The following is a 19763-nucleotide window of genomic DNA, read 5'->3' on the forward strand; positions in this document are numbered from 1 at the left end:
CCCCTGGGAAGTGAACTAAAAGTCCTGTAAATTTAGACGTAAGAGGCAAATGGGAAGCTAGAGTGACCTAAGGGAAACTAGAGCATACGGGATGGTTGGAGACCATAAGAGGTTGCGCAGGACGAGGCAGACTAGACTGGTGAAGAGGCAGAAAGTACATCACAGCTCTGGAATTAGGATAGGCTTGAATAGCGTTTGGAAGTATTTTGTGGGCAAGTTGGTAGTATATATATACATATATATATATATATATATATATATATATATATATATATATATATATATATAATGCGCATGATATCCCATATGTGATTGTATCGGTGGGCGTGTGTTTCCCAGCAACCAGTACTACGGTATGGCAGGCATCAATAGAGTAAGGGTACCGAAGTTCAAGTGACAACAGAAATAAATGATACAAGTGTTAGAAGGTAAATTGATGTCATTTTCACTACAGGTTAAGATTGGAAAGTTCTAATACAGCGATATTTGGAAAAGAAAGAGAGTGAGTAGAGGGAAAACAAAGAGATCAAAGTGTCGGAAGAAGGTGAAAGGTAAGAATCCTCAGTGAGTGAAGCTCCCGAGAGAAACTAACGGCAAAACACGAGACTATTTGGGTAAGAACTCAAAGTAGGCATGTGAAAGGGGATAGAGTGTGGTAAAAGGAAACAGGAGAGGAGTGTATGAGGTTCGAGAACCGATTTCGATAAGTGGGGCTAAAGGAATAGTGACTAGGATAGAGGGATGTGAAGTAAGAGAAAGAATGCTTAGGCTTGCGATGATGTTGAGGTGAGAGATCTATAAAAGAATAAATGTGTAGCTATATTAATGTAGTTAAAGGTTCGATGAACAAGGATAGGGAGAGTGAAAGTTGTAAGGATTCTGTGCTAAGAACAAAAGTAGCGGGACGCTTGAGAAATATGGACGCACAGCTAAAACACAAACACGTAGTGAAAGAAGAATTACGAGCAAGTGAGCTAAGCAAGTGAAAGGTCAAATAGTGGATGGAAGGGTATGGAAATGTGGACAAAATGATGACATAGACAGAAAGTAAAAGAAAAACTTAGGATAAGAAGTTTTCGACATGTTAGGCACAGAGTTGGAAGGAAGACGAGGAATAAGGTATAAACGAAGACTTCATAAAAGGACTGTTGGCATATAAGGAGCCCCTTAAAGGGGGGAGACCATATTATATTAGGCCAAAAAGGGATCACAATATTTTCAAGTACCAGAAAAGGAAATTTATTAGCTCGGGGCCAAAGTTTAAAACATGTCGGCACATCGGAAGTAAGTAAAGAATGTTTCGAACGACGACGACTATTATAACGAAAGTATCAACAATTGGTAGTCTGAGAATTTTGAAAGAAAGAAAGAACGCAGTGCCTATGAATGAATCAAAGAGTTCATCGGACACTAGAAAATAGTTCATGGACCATTAATTGTACGGAGCATGAGAATGTACGCTATGGAATTGTATGAATCATCGACGTGAAGCGATACTCAATCATGTTTGTAGGGGATCGACACCGGAGAGCCAACAAGAACTAACGATGGACGAAACGAGCGCCAATACAAAGAAATCAAAGACTAGTATACTTGTGTCAAGAAATGACCTGGGAAGGACAAGAATAATGGAATGGGCTCGAAGAAAAGGGCAACTATAAGAGGGACCCTCCCGAAATATTATAACACCCCATGAGGTCAGTTGAACATTCGAGGACGAATGTTCTAAAGGGGGGAGGATGTTATAGCCCGCATTTTGTACGTTCGGGTAATTCAAGATAATTGCGAGAAGTTAAGGGCAAGACCATTTTCCAAAATTATTCTAAGGTACAAGTTGTTTATGAATATTATTTATGAACATTATTAGTATGGAAATATTGAGAAAGGCTAAGGGTAAAAAGGGAAATTCACAAGGTGGCCCATGGTAATATTGTGAAAGGCTAGGGGCAAAACGGGAATTTCACAAAATGTTCAAGAAAATTCTTGAAGAAGGCCACTTGGGTCGTGCGGCATGTGTATATATATATATATATATATATATATATATATATATATATATATATATATGTAGACAAATAAAATAATTAGTCATCTTTAGTACAATGTTTAAGAACCTTCAAGAAAGAGGCCATGTGTTCACATGGTATTGGAAGGAGCTATATATATATATATATATATATATATATATATATATATATATATATATATGTAGAGAGATGTAGAGAGATGACCAAGCAAGACAAATTACTTATGAAATTTCAAGAAGAAAACTTGGAGAGAAAGAATAAGGCCATTCGGCCAAGGTTCCAAAATTGAGCCATGGGAATATTTATCAAGAAAAATTATTTCCTTCTAGAATTCCAACTAATTTGAAGGTCCTAATTAACATGGGATGGTTGTTGGAGCAAGCAAGCCATTCATTGGTGCAGTTCACAACCCTAGCCAAGTTGAAGAGCTAGGAGGAAAAGGTAAGGTTTAGTAATGCCATGCAAAATGGGAAGTCCGGGTTGACTGGAATGAGTGGGTTGCCACAAAACAAACAAGAGAATGGAATTGAAAAGAACAAGAGAGAAAAGAAAAATAATGAGGGAGATGAAGTTCTTCACTCTAACACTCACAATATTTCTTTTTTCTCTAGTTTTTTGAATTCTTTTGTAGGTACCATTGGAAACAATCTTGAGAATGACCCTCATACAATGGAAACTCATGAAAAGGATGCAACAATTTCGAAAGAGCAGAATTGTCCAAAAGAGGGACTTGAAGGTAAAGAAGATCAATCTTGTGAGCCTAAAGGTAAGTCGGCTAAACTCACTACTTTAGATGGTAATGTTGAGCATGTTGATTGTGTGAGTATGACTAAGGAATTATCTTGTTTGGGCTTAAAATCTTCTTTGTCTTGTGATGATAAACTGAATGAATCTTGTGGAGATACACTAGTTGTTCTCGATTGTGATCCTGAAACTGAAACTACTTGTGAGTTTGATTTGATGAAAACTAGTGTTGACACTTGTGATGAGAGTCTTAATGAAAAAGACACAACTTCTGTGGTTGGAAGGAGTAACAACAAGTTGATTGATTTTAATGTTTTGTCTTTAGAAAGCAATCTTGAACTTTGTGTGTGTGTGAGTAATATTCCATTATTAGTTGATGATAATTAGGCACACCACTCATGTTTGATAAGGAAGAAAGAAATTCATCTTTGAGTCTTTCTAATGTTGAATCTGCGTATGATAATGAAATTGACTTGAATGACGAGTTTGAACATGTGAACTTGGGTGAGACCTTTCTTGTGAAACTATTTTTACTTGGAGATGCTTGTTTGTTTACTGATGAGTTTGAGTTTCTTAATACTCTTTCTTGTGATGGAATTAACTCCTTGTTGGATAGTTCACTTGATAGAGGACATTGTCTTGGAAAGGAAAGTGTGGGAAGTTGCTTAAGTAATAAATCTTTTTTGTGTGGTCCAAATCGTGATCTTGTGCTTAATAGTATTCATGATTGTGAAAGTGAACTTACTGATGGTGAAGTGACCTTAAGTAGCACTTTTCTTTACTATTTGTTTGCATATGATGAGGGTCATGACTGTTTTAGGAGATTTTGTGATGTGGAGGACTTAAAGTGTGACTTTGAGTGTGCTAGACATGTAGGAAGTGATCTTAAAGAGGATTGAGAAAGTAGTGCAGAATTCTTTAATAGTGAAGAAGAATGTGAGGATGAGTTCTCACTAGGAGCAGAATTTGAGTTGAAATGTCTAGGTGTGAATAAGCTTGAAGCGGAAAAGGAAAGTAGAATGGTGGATGCTAGTTCTAGTGTCTATTACTTTACTTATTATGATCCTTACATGGATAACTCACTTGAGATAGGCTATACCAAATTCCTTAGCTTGGAATGTGGAAGTTATGCATTTGAACCTTGGGATTGTAGTCATGATCTTAGAGGTAAAATTCTTCCTTTTGATAAGTTTGATTGCTTATTTGATTTTTGTGTGAGTTCTTGTCAAAGGAAAAGACGAGAGAAGTATGAGAAATCTGGTCATTACACATGGTTTGATCCCTTTGATGTTTCTAAGATCAATGATGGCACATATTCTTACCTCATTCATGCTTCTCTAGAGTACTCTTGTAGTAATTGGATACATCATTGTCACTCTTGTTTGTTGTTACTATTCGAGTTACTAGTTGATATGCTTGAGACATATGCTAACCTTGATGTGTTGACCATTTTTGTTTTTGACCCTGGAATTGATCATAAGGTTTATAACTTGTTGGAATTGATGACTTTGGGGTGGGCTGGTACATTACTTCGGTATTGGGAGTTGAGTTATTCTACTTGTTTTGTACTTAGCCTTGGAGCGAATTTAGTGTATTTTAAGGTGAATCAGGTGGAAAGCCATTGGAAAGATCCTCCTTGGACATCATTGTGGTATGCAACCACGGCTTGCAAACTCCATGAAGATGGTAGGTTTTCTTGGCTCATGCTTCTTATTGGGCTTTCCAAATCCATGACGGTAATCTCTATTATCTTTGGGCAGTTTTGTAGCACTCTTACCCGATTGAGACTTGGAAGCTACACATAGTCATTCTCGTCCATGTTTTGTAGGGATCGAATTTGAGGACAAATCCTTTTCAAGAGGGGGAGAATGATGTAATCCATATAGCCATGATGATGATCCAACTGTGCCATAATGATGTGGTTGAGGTTGATGCTGCGGTCGCTGCGGTCGAGGTTGATATTAATGTTGTAATTTCGAGGACGAAATTCTTCCAAGAAAGGGAGGATGATGCAATCCAAATTACCATGGTGATGACTAAAGTGTTCAAGTCGAGGAGACCCAAATTGAAGTCCGAAAGGATGTGGATTAAAGCCCAACATCTGAAAGAACAAGTCTAGCAGCCCAAATTAGGACTTCTAGAAGCTCTAGTGTGAACATGAGGGGCTGGACTAAATGTGAACGAAGGAAGCTTCCCTTTTTATGTTTTCTAGGCTTATTAAAGGCTATTTTGACTTTCAATATGTGTAGTGGATTTCTAGGCTTCTAGGAGTATGCATTTGTAGTCTTCTATGCACCTAGAAGACTACACTTCTATTTATTTCTTTTGACTAGTATATTTTAAGAACCTTATTTAAAGGTGCTTGTAATTGATTTGGGAAACCTATCTTTGAATATTGAATATTATTGAAACCCTTTAGTCTTGAATGACTAGTGTTAATTTGGTGGACTCCAAATTGTACAACCCCCGTTTGATCTAACAGTTTGCAAGAGATGGCTATTCTCTTGAGGATTGCTCGAATAGGATAGGTGCCTTTTGATCCTTTTGGGAGGTAACTAGGACTAGTTCTTCTAGTTATTGTCCAATTGTTATTCAAATTGTGTCTTCTTTCTATCTTTGTTATTTTTCTTGCATCACACAATATCAAAGCTAAGTCTTCCAAATGGATGACAAAAACTATTTATACTAATGCCTATTACACCAAAAGGCCCTAAAGTGGCTCTTTTACAAAAATACCCACATGGGTCTTCAATTGCATCCAAAGCCTCATAACTTGCAATTATGACCTCCAATTGCCATTCTAACCCCATAGCTTGCAAGTATGACCTCCAATTGCAATCTTAGCCCCATAGTTGCACTTTTAGCCATTTTGCGCTTCTAGCCACTTTGCGACTCTTCCAATGCCAACTCCCAAACGTTGTAAATCCGCGAAGTCTTCTCTCCCATCTCTCCCAAGGCATCCCTTTTGATAGCAGCCATGGAAGCTCAACTCCATTGAAGGACAAGGAAAATGTATGTCAAGATCAACGGGCTTCAATTAGCAATTAAAAAAATTGTCTTGTGATGGCAGAAGACCTCCAGCCCTATTCAGATTTTTTTCCTCAAGTCTTACACCTATTTGGAGGCCCAAATTAAAGTCCAAAGTGAGATGAAATGAGGCCCAAATCAGCCCCAAAATAAGAAGTTTCCAGCAGCCCAAATTGGCCCAAATTAGTTTCTAGAATAAATAATTAATTGTTGTTTTAATCTATGTTGACTTGCATTGGTCCAAGTGTGGGTAGTCTTTCTAGGTTGTTTTAATCTACACAGACTACATTGGTCCTAGTGTGGGAAGTCTTCTATGTTTCTAGGGAAGATAATTCCCATTTATTTCTATTTTGACTAGTTCCTTCCTTTACAACTATATATAGGGGTGATTGTCATCCATTGTAAATCAGATTTTGAAGAATATATTATATTGAGAGTTCTTTTGAACCTTTGTGGCATTACTTTAGGATTTATCTTTCAACCTAACTAGTTCCTAGTTCAAGGTAGTAAGATAATTTCTTCCTTGATATCTTTGATTTCTTTTTGGTATTCTTTCGAAGGCGGTTAGTTCTAAATACTAATTGTTGTCTTAAGTTACTCACAAAGCGGTCAGGATCCTAATCTACTGTTTTTGATTTGTTATCTCAAGTAAAGGCGTTAGATTTCTTCCTATAAATCTATACGTTGTTACTTGGATCTTGTCAAGACTTTAGAACTAACGTTCTTGGAAATTCGTGGATTGTTCCTTCGAATTTCCCATATCTTTTATTTTCTAGTTTTTAGATTCTTTTCTATATTTGCTTCCGCACTTCTTATATTTTAATTATAAATTTGGGATCTCCCTAACCTCGTTGTTATCAAGTGGTATCAGAGCGGTTCTATCAAGATTCCGTTCTTGATAATCTTGGGGATTTCTTGAAAAAAAAAAAGAGCAAAAAAAAATAAATTAAAAAGTACTGTAGCAGTGAACAGTGACGAAAAAAAAAAAGAAAAAAAAAAGTTTAGTGTTTGCTCTTCAAGAAATTTCTTCCATTTATTTGTTTTCTAAAGATTAAGATAGAAAACAAGAAGAGGGGATCCTAGATCTTTAAAGCTAAGAAGCAATCAATTTTTTTCTTACTCCTTTTAGCTTGTTAAAAAAAAAAAGTCCTTTTTGTTCGAGTCTTGTTTCAACTAAATTCTAATTCTTTCTAGGATTGGTTCTTCATTTTTTTTTAGTGCCCTAAAATTCTTTATTTTACTACTAAGGGCTTGATTCTAGTGGGGTTTAATTATAAATCCACAAAGTGTTTTCCTAAAGGTTATTTGAGGGGAAAAAGGCAAGAGTGGGTGAGAATAATTGAGGAAAAAAGCCAAAAAAAAAAAAAAAACTGAGTGATACATTTTCTTTAAAATAACTATGTCTTTCACAATTGCAAGAATCTATGATTATGAAGGATTGGCCAAGTGCGGCAGTAATCATGTGGTACTACCAAAATTGTGCATGTGTGCTAGTAAAGAAACTTACCTACAATGGGAATACTATATATGGAGCATATATTTGCTTGTAACAATTTTTGGGAGATGGAAAAATTAGAGTTTGCCACAAGGGCATTGTCCTTGAAATTACGGAAGATAGTCGATGATTATCGTAATCCTCATTGGGTGAAATTTAATCGGCTACTTTTGACGTGGAGTGATTTAAAGGAGGAATTGAGGCGCATTCATTCTATAACACTGTCCCAAGATGAAGCTAACTCCAAAAGTCCTATTCGTTCCAATAAGATGGTTAAGTATGTAATCTTCCAAGAGGAGGAGTCAAGTTGTGAACAAAAGAGTGACTCTTCATCATGTGTAACTTCTCTTACACTAACAGAAGTTCCTAAACCTCCAGAAAAAAGAGAAGATGAGAGAATAAAAGAACTGAGTGAAAAAGAAAATTATAAGGAAGAGAGATACAAAATTGGGTGGAGTAAGGGAGTGCAAAATGGTAACTCAAGAGAGGAAAAAGGAAAGTTTCAGTTGAGAAAAGCGAGTGAGTTGTCACAAGAAAAGAATGGAGATAAAAACAAAAAGTGAAGGCAAGAGTGAAGGCAGAGATGTTAGAACAAAAAGTGTTTTGTTACAAGAATTGAGAGAATCAAAAGAGAGCTTAAGGGAGAATGGTTCTTGTTTATCTTCTAACCTCCTTACTCTTTGTCTTTCTAGTGTTTTTGAATCTACATTGCAGGTTTCGGAACAAGCGCCCATGCGGTCTTTAGAACAGCAAAGAAAAGAGATAAAGACCTTATGTTGCCAAGAAGATTCCGCAAAATTTTCAAGTGCTACATCACATGTAGACCAAGGTAGAGGATCCTTTAAGGAAGCAACTTGTGGTAAAATGGCTAAACCTAATACTTTATGTGCTTTAAAAGCCATTGAATGTGAAGGAATTGTAGGTAAGAGTTGTGATAATTCAATTTTTGAATCTGTTGTTTCATCACCTATGGATGAGAGTTATTCTCCTTGTTTAGGTCATTCTTTATTTGACTCTAGTGATGCAGTTGTTGATGAGAACTCATTCATGTCTAATGTGCACTATGCTAGTAATCTTTTAGTTGTAGCAATGGAAGGGGATATGACTAATCTCATTAGTCAAGGTTTTAAATTGTGTGATAACCCATTGTGGGATGATAATAAAGATGAGTTTGCAGTTTAGTTTTGTCCACTTTGGGATACCAATGAAGATAATGAGACACATGAAGCTTTTGGTGTCTTAGATATTAAGGAAGTTGAGCTAAATGCAGGAATATAGTCTCTCAAGTGTGGAAAAGGATAAGTGCTCACACATTGCTAATTTCACAATATCTTTATCTTGTTTCGTCGATCCTTTTTTGCAGGTTTATTCCAAGCCACTTCTTGAGGAAATTACTTTTGGTCCATATCTTGATTATGGTATATCTAATGGTGAGGTTAAATTATTTAGCAAGAGCAAATATGGTATGTTTTCCTTGTATTCATACGCTTTTGGTCTAGCTAATGACCCTCTGCAATTTAAAGAGCTTATGAATTGTGTTTTTAGTGCTTGTGTTGGTGATTACATTTTCCTGTTAGCTGATGTTATACTTGGACTTTTAAAAGGAGTGTTTGTGCATAAAAATAATAAGTGGATTTGGTTGCATGGTCACTACCTTGTGTTACTTATACCAAGTGGTTGTTGTGTTTTTCTACTTATTGTGATTATCATGTTGGTTGCAGGAAAATATCAAGATTCAAGGACGAGAATAATATTTAAGAGAGGAAGAATGATAGCAATCATGAAGGCTCAAATGCATTAAACAGAAAATAAGGTCACCACCAAGATTCGAGACGAATCTTCTTTAAGAGGGGGAGAATGATAGCAGCCATGGAAGCTCAACTCCATTGAAGGACAAGGAAAATGTATGTCAAGATCAACGGGCTTCAATTAGCAATTAAAAAAATTGTCTTGTGATGGCAGAAGACCTCCAGCCCTATTCAGATTTTTTTCCTCAAGTCTTACACCTATTTGGAGGCCCAAATTAAAGTCCAAAGTGAGATGAAATGAGGCCCAAATCAGCCCCAAAATAAGAAGTTTCCAGCAGCCCAAATTGGCCCAAATTAGTTTCTAGAATAAATAATTAATTGTTGTTTTAATCTATGTTGACTTGCATTGGTCCAAGTGTGGGTAGTTTTTCTAGGTTGTTTTAATCTATGTTGACTACATTGGTCCTAGTGTGGGAAGTCTTCTATGTTTCTAGGGAAGATAATTCTCATTTATTTCTATTTTGACTAGTTCCTTCCTTTACAACTATATATAGGGGTGATTGTCATCCATTGTAAATCAGATTTTGAAGAATATATTATATTGAGAGTTCTTTTGAACCTTTGTGGCATTACTTTAGGATTTATCTTTCAACCTAACTAGTTCGTAGTTCAAGGTAGTAAGATAATTTCTTCCTTGATATCTTTGATTTCTTTTTGGTATTCTTTCGAAGGCGGTTAGTTCTAAATACTAATTGTTGTCTTAAGTTACTCACAAAGCGGTCAGGATCCTAATCTACTGTTTTTGATTTGTTATCTCAAGTAAAGGCGTTAGATTTCTTCCTATAAATCTATACGTTGTTACTTGGATCTTGTCAAGACTTTAGAACTAACGTTCTTGGAAATTCGTGGATTGTTCCTTCGAATTTCCCATATCTTTTATTTTCTAGTTTTTAGATTCTTTTCTATATTTGCTTCCGCACTTCTTATATTTTAATTATAAATTTGGGATCTCCCTAACCTCGTTGTTATCACCTTTTCATGAACAAGGCTTGCAACTCTTGAAGTTCTCTTGCTTGACTTCTTGTGAAAGGCCTTGTGCTTGTTGGGTTCATATCATCCTCCCCTTCTTGGAGAAGATTCGTCCTCGAATCTAAGGGCATACCTGCAACACAAGAGGAGAGATCACTCACATTGAAAACATTATGAACATTATACTCACTTGGCAAGTCGATCTTGTAGGCATTATCATTGATCTTTTCAAGCACTTTGAATGGCCCATCTCCGTTTGGGCTCAATTTTCCTTTTCGCATTTGCGGAAACCTTTCTTTTCGAAAGTGAACCCAAACCCAATCATCGGGTTGGAAGTCCACCTTTCTTCTCCCACGATTTTGTCTCTTGGCTATCTTGGTGTTGACCTTATCAATGCTCTCCTTTGACCTTGGCATGGATTTTCATCATTTCGGCCGCCCTTTGCTTTGCATCTAAACTCACAACAGTATCACTAGCCAAAAGGGGTTAAGGTTAAAGGAATCAAAGGATTAAAGCCATAACATACTTCAAATGGAGTCATGCCAATAGAGGAATGGAGGGACCGATTGTAAGCAAACTCAATCAAAGGTAAACGGTCCTCCCAAGAAGTGGGCTTTCCTCTAATCATACATCTAAGCATACTCCATAGAGTCCTATTCACTACTTCGGTTTGACCATCCGTTTGAGGGTGGCAAGAAGTAGAGAACATGAGCTTGGTACCAAGTGTACCCCAAAGGCTTTTCCAAAAGTGACTAAGAAACTTGGAATCCCTATCACTAACAATAGTGCAGGGAACTCCATGCAACTTAAGAACATGATTCACAAACAAAGATGCTACATGAGATGCATCATCACATTTATGACATGGTATAAAATGAGACATTTTTGAGAACCTATCTACCACAACAAAAATCCTATCATGACCCCTTTTGGTTCTTGGAAGACCCAACACAAAATCCATAGAAATGTCTATCCAAGGACCAATAGGAGTAGGAAGGGGAGTATACATACCTTGGGGCCGAGTCTTGGACTTGGCTTGCTTGCATTCCAAACATTGACCACATAGCTTTTCAACATCATGTCGCATCTTGGGCCAATAGAATTGCTCACCCAAAATGTCAAGTGTCTTGGCCACTCCAAAATGGCCCATCATTCCACCACTATGTGCTTCCTTGACGAACAATTCTCTCCATGAGCTCATTGGAACACAAACTCTACCATCCTTGAATAGGAACCCATCAACAAGTTGGAACCTATCAACCCTCCTCCCTTAGGTCAACTCCTCACAAATCACCCTAAAGTCGGGATCTTGAGAATAGAATCCCTTAAGGCTTTCAAATCCCATCATTCTAGAAGTCATAGTGTTTAGCAAGACATACCTTCTAGATAATGCATTCGCCACCACATGTCCTTCCCCTTTTTGTAATGGATCACATAAGGGAAAGCTTCAATCAATTCTACCCATTTTGCATGTCTCTTATTGAGCTTGGATTGGCTCTTCAAATGTTTCAAGGATTCGTGATCCGATCGTATCACAAACTCCTTATCACAACCCTCACAAGTGCATACAACTCCTTGTCATAAGTAGAGTAGTTCAATGACGCCCCTTTTAGCTTTTCACTAAAGTAAGCCAGTGGCTTGCCTTCTTGCATCAATACTCCACCTATGCCAACCCCGGAAGCATCACACTCAACTTCAAAAGTTTTCTCAAAATTGGGTAATTGCAACAATGGTGACGAACTCAACATGGATTTCAATTCTTGAAACGCCTTCTCTTGCTCATCTCCCCAAACAAAAGGAACATCTTTCTTGATCAATTCGGTTAAGGGAGAGGCAATTGTACTAAACCCTTTACAAACCTTCTATAGAAACTTGCCAACCCATGGAAACTCCTCACATCGGTTGCATTTTTAGGAGTTGGCCAAGTTCTAATAGACTCCACCTTTTCTTCGTCAACCTCCACACCATTTGCACTCACCACAAAACCCAAGAACACCACTTTATCAACACAAAAAGCACATTTCTTGACATTAGCAAACAACCTCTCACGCAACAATACATCAAATACTTGCCTCAAATGGCCTACATGCTCCTCGATTGATTTTATACACAAGGATATCATCAAAATAAACAACCACAAACTTGTTGATAAAGTGTTTCAAGACATGGTTCATCAACCTCATAAATGTGCTAGGTGCATTGGTTAGTCTGAATGGCATGACAAGCCACTCATAGAGTCCAAAATTGGTTTTGAAGGCCGTTTTTCACTCATCACCGGGGCTCATTCGAATTTGGTGATAGTCACTTCTAAGATCAACCTTCGAAAATACACTTGAGTCGCAAAGCTCATCCAACATATCATCAATCCTCGGAATGGGATGGCGATACTTTACCGTGATTTTGTTGACAGCTCTACAATCAATGCACATCCTCCAAGTGCCATCTTTCTTTGGAACAAGAATCACCGGAACGGCACACGGGCTAAGACTCTCCTTCACTAGCACCTTTTTAAGAAGCTCGTCCACTTGCCTTTGCAATTCTTTTGTTTCTTCCGGATTGCTCCTATAAGCCGGTTTGTTGGGAATTTGGGAACCCGGTACAAAGTCGATTTGGTGCTCAATACCTCTCAAATGAGGTAAGCCATCGGGCATTTCCTCCGGAAACAAGGCTTCATATTCCTGCAAAAGAGAAGACATACTACTAGGCAAAGTGCTAGTAGCTTGGTTAGCATTTAGGAGAAGATCTTTGTTGACAAGACACACCATAAAGTGTCTCTCGTCAACCCCCTTTAAGCAATTACTTAGTTTGGCCAACAAACATTTCTTGGAACCATCTTGAGATGTCCCCTCTCCACTCATGACCAACAAAGTCTCTTTCTCACACTTCTCCTTTTCTTCCCTTTGATACTTCTCCCGAAGCTCCTTCATATAATCCTCACTCACTTGGTAAGGGGTTAGTGGGTTATGAATGTACTTCTTCCCCTTGACCACAAATGAGTACTTGTTAGTTCTCCCATTATGTTGGGCATCAACATCAAATTGCCAAGGTCTTCCAAGCAATAGATGGCAAGCTTGCATGGGTACCACATCACACAAAATCTCATCTTGGTAGTGCCAATGCTAAATTTGATAATGGCTTGCTTGTTGACCCTCATTTCGCCACATTCATTAAACCATTGGAGTTTGTAGGTATTAGTGTGCTTGCGGGTGGGGAATTTCATACTTTCAACTAAAAATTGGCTAACGGCATTCGTACAACTTCCACCATCAATGATTAAGGAGCACACCTTATCCACAATTTTGCAACGTGCATGAAACAAGTTCTCCCTTTGGTCGCTCTCTTCTAGCTAGAGCCCCCATGGCTCTTCTAGCCACAATAGCATGATTCAAGGCTTCTTCATACCTTATCTCAACCTCTTTGTCGGAATCACCCTCACACTCACTTCTTTCTCCCTCCTCTTCATGACCATCCCCGCCCTCATGTTCATCATCAGTTCGATACCCATCCCTCACTATTGTGATAGTCCTCCGGTTGGGACACTCTCGCAATGTGCCCTCTCCCTTGGCACTTAAAGCATTGGATGGTAGAAGGGTCAGTTATAGTTGGTGTTAGAATTGTTACCTCCTTTAGCCTTGTCATCACCTTTGGCTTTGTAATTGAATTTGGCTTGGGTGCTTGAGTGTTGCTCTTGGGCTTATCCCAAGTGGAAGTTTTCCACTTCTCTTTGCCTTTGTTCCAAGTTGACGACGATTTGCTTTTGTCTTTGTACGACCTCTCTTCTTTTAGATCCGCCTCAACCTTGGATGCATCATGGAATGCCTCTTCAAGACTATTATAGGTTTTGAGCCTCATCGGTTTAGAGATGTCTCGATTCAAGTTGGCTACAAACCTTATAATAGTGTACTCTTCATGCTCTTCTATCTTGGACTTCATCCTCAAATCCTCAAACTCATCAAAGTACGCTTCCACACTTTTCAACCCTTGTTTCAACATGTACAACCTTTTGAGTGCATCTTGGTGGTATGTGGGTGGAAGCCACCTTGTCCCCATGAGCTCAATCAAATCGTTCCAAGTTGGGAGATCATAGATGTGTTGTTGAGCTCTTTGTAACTTCTTGGATTCCCACCAAGTAGAAGCGTACCCCTCAAATTGAGTGCGGGCATACTTTGCCTTTAAGGCCTCGGACACATTGTTCGTGAGGAAGATGCGCTCACTTTGCAATTTCCATTCAAGGAACTCCCCCTTGGAACGTAGGTTCACCTTGATGGTGTTCAAATTCCGCTCATTATCTTGCCATCTTCCCCGGTCTTCATAGCCTTGGGCCCTCCCTAGGTCTACATGACCTTGGAATCTAGGGTCATGGCCCGGAAACCTCTCAAAACCTCCTCTTCCTCCCCTCCCCCTGTTATTCATTCCTCCACACCTCCCTCCTTGCCGGTTATCATCCCACCACCGTCCTTGTGGATAGTCATCATTCTCTTCTTCATTCATGGGGTATTGGTAGTGGCGTTGGTATTGGTTTTGGTTAGGAAAGGGATCTTGTGTTTAGACTTGGGGTGGAGCTTGGGGTGTTTGTTGTAAGGTTACTTGAGGGATTGCCTCATTCGGGTTGTGTTGGTAAACGTGGGGATAGGTTTGTCGACTGGTGTTTTGGAAAGTGGGGTTTTGGAATGGAAGGTTAGTTGTTTGGGGTAGTGGAGCTCTTTGGGTGGAGGTGGTTGTGGTGTTAGGATTGCACAAGGCATGGGCTTGTCCCTCCCGAGGTAATGGTTGGTGTAATGTCTTGTGTTTTATCCCCATCACCTTCATTCCGAGAACGGGGAGTGCCCATTCTACTCGAACTCTCCATTTGAACTTTCTCAATACTCACCATCCGTTCATCCATACCCTTCAACTTCCCACTCACACGTTCATCCGTTCATCCATACCCTTCATCTCTCCCCTCATCTCTTCCATACCCGCTTGCATGCCCGAGATTTGATTCATGATCATAGCCAATGAACTTGCTATGGATGACATATCTACTACCTCTTGCGTCCTATCACCTTGGTTAGACATGATGAGCAAAACTAGCAATAAAAGCCTCACCTCACTCGTATCGAACTCTCAACCTTACCACACGTCGTGCTCTTTCGAAGTTGTTGATGAATCACTCATCCAATCGAATTCACACGTTGCTTATCCTTTGTGGTAGAATGGATTCTTGTTTAGATGAATGACGGACGACTCAAAACAAAAACGGACGAGAGCCAATAAAGTTTCAACGAAATAAAACGAAGAAAAGCTTGAAAGAAATTAGCATGAAAGAAATGCAGACACAAGAAAACACAAGTAGGAACAACTACTATGTGGCTACTAGTTGAGAGACACAAGAAATTGAAATGCTAAAATCAGAAAATAAATGAAATTTCGGGCCCGGGTAAGTGATAATTTGAAAATGGGGTCTTGAAGCCTCAATTGATCCAATGCATCAATTTGAAAATAACGAAAATTTTTAAAATTCTATACTCGTTTTTTTTGTTCCCTGCTTAAGGAATAGGAAAACAATCACTCACAATCAAGGCTCAAGAAGTTTTTGAGAAATGAATTGAGATGAAATGAAAATTTGGAATTGAAAATGTACCTCAAATTTACGGATTGGGTTGTTGATACAAGATTAAGAACGAAAATAGAATTAAAATGCAAGAAAAGAATGATAGATAATTTGACACAACTTAAGACCTAATTTAGCAACCAAAGTTATAGAAAACTAAGACCTCTAAATTAAGAACAAAAGAGACACCAAATTCTTAGGATGACCAAGACGGATTTGGAATCCCTAATAACCAATCCTCTCAACAATTACTCAATCAAAGGTTTCACAAGCTCTCAACTCTCAAGAGTTTTACAATATCAAATATCAATATTCAAAATAGTCTAAGTCTTCTAAATGAAAGAAACTACTATTTATACTAAGGCTCAAAAGAAGAAAACTACACTATTACACTTTTACCCTTAATGAAGTAAGGGCCTTGTTTGGGTGTCTTCTTTTGGGAACAAAACTTGAATTTGCAAATATTCAAGTAATAGCCACATTGCAAGTATGACCATCTTCAACCCTCGTCTCCAAACCATCCTCCCATGCTATCATGAACACTTGAAATCCCCGGAAAGGTGCTAGAGTGTATTCAAGTATGATGTCCCTCCTCATGAACAATGCTTGCATAGCTTGAAGTTCCCTCGCTTGGCTCCTTGTAAAAGGTCTTGATGCCACTCGAATTGTATCATCCTCCCCTTCTTGAAGAGAATTTGTCCTCAAATTTAAGGGATCATCCTCTTGCACCACCATAGGAGAGAGATCACACACATTGAAGGTGTTATGAACATGGTATTCGGGTGGAAGATCAATTTTGTATGCATTATCATTCAGTCGTTCAAGTACTTCAAATGGACCATCTCCTCTAGGCATCAACTTGGTCTTTCTTTTGTTGGGAAACCTCTCTTTTCGGAAATGTACCCAAACCCAATCACCCGGTTCAAGCACAACTCATTTGCGACCCTTGTTTGCTCTCTTGGTCGTTTTTTGATTCTTTTTCTCAAGGTGAAGCCTCACCTTCTCATGCAACTTCTTCATGGCCTCGGCTCATTTGTTGCCATCTAAACTCAACACACCATCTTGAGATAAAGGGGTTAGATGGGTTAGGGGGTTAAAACCATAAACCACTTCAAAAGGTGGCATGCCAATAGTGCTATGAATGACTCTATTGTAAGCAAATTCAACCAGAGGCAATTGATCTTCCCAAGATGCTAATTTTCCTCTAAGCATAGAACCCAAGGTCCTATTGACAACTTCGGTTTGGCCATCGGTTTGTGGGTGACAAGAGGTAGAAAACAACAATTTAGTACCAAGTCGTCCCCACAATTCTTTCCAAAAGTGGCTAAGGAATTTTGGATCCCTATCACTCACAATGGTTTTGGGAATACCACGCAACTTTACCACATGTTCAACAAACAAAGAGGCAACATGAGGAGCATCATCAACTTTATGACAAGCAATGAAATGAGCCATTTTAGAAAATTGATCAACCACAACAAAGATGCTATCTTTACCCCTTTTGGTTCTAGGCAAACCCAACACAAAATCCATCGAAATATCAACCCAAGGTTGTTGAGGGGTGGGGAGAGGGTATACAAACCATGGGGAAGAGTCTAGACTTGGCGCCGCGACATTCAATGCATTGGCCACTAATCTTAGCCATCCCTCCGCATATGAGGCCAATAAAATTACTCCTTCAAGAATTCCCAAAGTCTTATCAATCCCAAAATGTCCCATCAATCCCCCATTGTGTGTGCCTCCCTTCACAAGTAATTCCCTCCAAGAGCTCATGGGCACACACAAACGCTTGTTTTTGAACAAGAAACCATCACACCTAGAATAGGGAGTAGAAGACCTATCCCTAATCCACCTCTCCCTTTCCCACTCTTCGCAATCTAGAAAGATTTTGGCAAAGACGGGGTCCTCGGGATACAATGCCTTCAAGCTTTCAAAACCCATCAATTTGGAAGACAAGGTATTAATCAAAACATGTTTCCTTGATAGGGCATCCGCCACTACATTCTCCTTTCCCTTTTGTATTGGATTACATAAGGGAAGGTTTCAAGGAATTCAACCCATTTAGCATGCCTTTTGTTCAAATTTCCTTGGGCCTTGAGATGTTTTAAGGACTCATGGTCGGTCCTAATCACAAACTCTTTAGGCCACAAGTAGTGTTGCCAATTAATTACCCAAAGCTCTAATCAAAGCATACAATTCAAGATCATAGGTGGAGTAGTTCAACGTCGCACCCTTAAGCTTTTCACTAAAATAGGCAATGGGTTTTTGGTCTTGCATCAAAACGGCACCAATACCTACTTTGCTAGCATCACATTCAATTTCAAAGATTTTGTCAAAATCGGGTAATTGCAACAACGGGGCGGAGCTAAGCATTTGTTTTAGAGTTTCAAAAGCCTTTGCTTGCTCCACACCCCAAGAAAATGGTTTATCCTTTCGGGTTACCTCGGTCAAAAGAGCGGCTATGGTACTAAACCCCTTAACAAACCGCCTATAAAAACTAGCCAATCCATGAAAACTTCTAATATCACCAATGGATTTAGGAGTTGGCCAATTCTTATTAGCGTCTATTTTGGATTCATCAACCTCAACGCCCCTTGAACTCAAAACAAAACCCAAGAAAACAACTCCATCAACACAAAAGGAGCATTTAGCAACATTAGCATAAAGTTGTTCTTGTCTAAGCACTTCAAACACACATTTCAAGTGAATAACATGCTCATCCATGGTTTTACTATACACCAAAATACCATCAAAGTAAACAACCACAAATTTGCCAATAAAAGGTTTCATGACATGATTCATCAAACGCATGAAAGTACTAGGAGCGTTAGTGAGACCAAAAGGCATCACCAACCATTCATATAGACCAAACTTGGTCTTGAATGCGGTTTTCCACTCATCTCCGGGTTTCATCCGGATTTAATGATACCCACTCCTAAGATCTACCTTAGAGAATATGCATGAACTATTCAACTCATCAAGCATGTCATCAAGACGAGGTATGGGATGGCGATATTTTACCGTTATCTTGTTGATGCCTCGCCAATCAACACACATGCGCCATGATCCATCTTTCTTTGGCACCAAGATCACGGGCAAGGCACAAGGACTCATACTTTCTCGCAAAAATCCCTTTTCAAGGAGCTCATCCACTTGCCTTTGAAGCTCCTTAGTGTCATCCGGGTTGGCTCTATAAGCCGGTTTGTTTGGCAATTGAGACCCCGGGACAAAGTCAATTTGGTGTTCAATTCCCCTCAAGGGTGGTAACCCCTTTGGGAGTTCCGTTGGGAACACATCATCAAATTCCTGCAAAAGAGAAGAAATAGAACTAGGAAAAGAAAGGGTTAGTTCATTAGTGTGCAATGCATAGTCCCTATGCATGAGGAGAATCACCGGTTGACGCTCCCCAATTCCTCCCTAATTTCCCCACAATTCACCAAACGCGACACCTTGGTTTCTCCTCTAAGCTCTCCTTTCTTTCCACTCACCTCTTGAGAACTACTCTCCTCTACTCCCTCATTCCCCACATTCTTCTTTTGCAATGCACCATGACCCTTCTCCGTTAACTCCCTCATTTTGTTGTTATAGATCTCACCCACTTGGGAGGGGGTCATGGGATTCAAGACATGTTTGACACCATTGTGGACAAGGGTGTAGTGGTTAGTTCTCCCATTATGGTTGACAGACCTATCATATTGCCATGGTCGGCCAAGTAGAAGGTGACACGCTTGCATGGGAACAACATCACACAACACCTCATCGTGATACTTCCCAACCACGAATTTGATGATAGCTTGCCGAGTCACCTTCAATTCACCACATTCAGAGCCATTGAAGTTTGTAAGGGTTTTCATGGCGGGTGGTGGGAAGTTTCAAGAAATCAGCAACATTGGCACAACTCCCTCCCACTATCAATGATCATGATGCTAGTTTTGGTTAATGATGTACTTGGAATGGAAGATATTTTCCCGTTGACTTGGGTCATCCATTGCTTTGCTTATCATGGTCCTTCGCACCACATAGAGAGGTACAATAGGCTCATTATCACCTTCAACACCATCCCCTTCACTATCATGATGTTCATTCTCATGATTGCCCTC

The sequence above is a fragment of the Lycium barbarum genome, chromosome 1 (genome assembly GCF_019175385.1).
Source record: "Lycium barbarum isolate Lr01 chromosome 1, ASM1917538v2, whole genome shotgun sequence".
NCBI lineage: Eukaryota > Viridiplantae > Streptophyta > Magnoliopsida > Solanales > Solanaceae > Lycium > Lycium barbarum.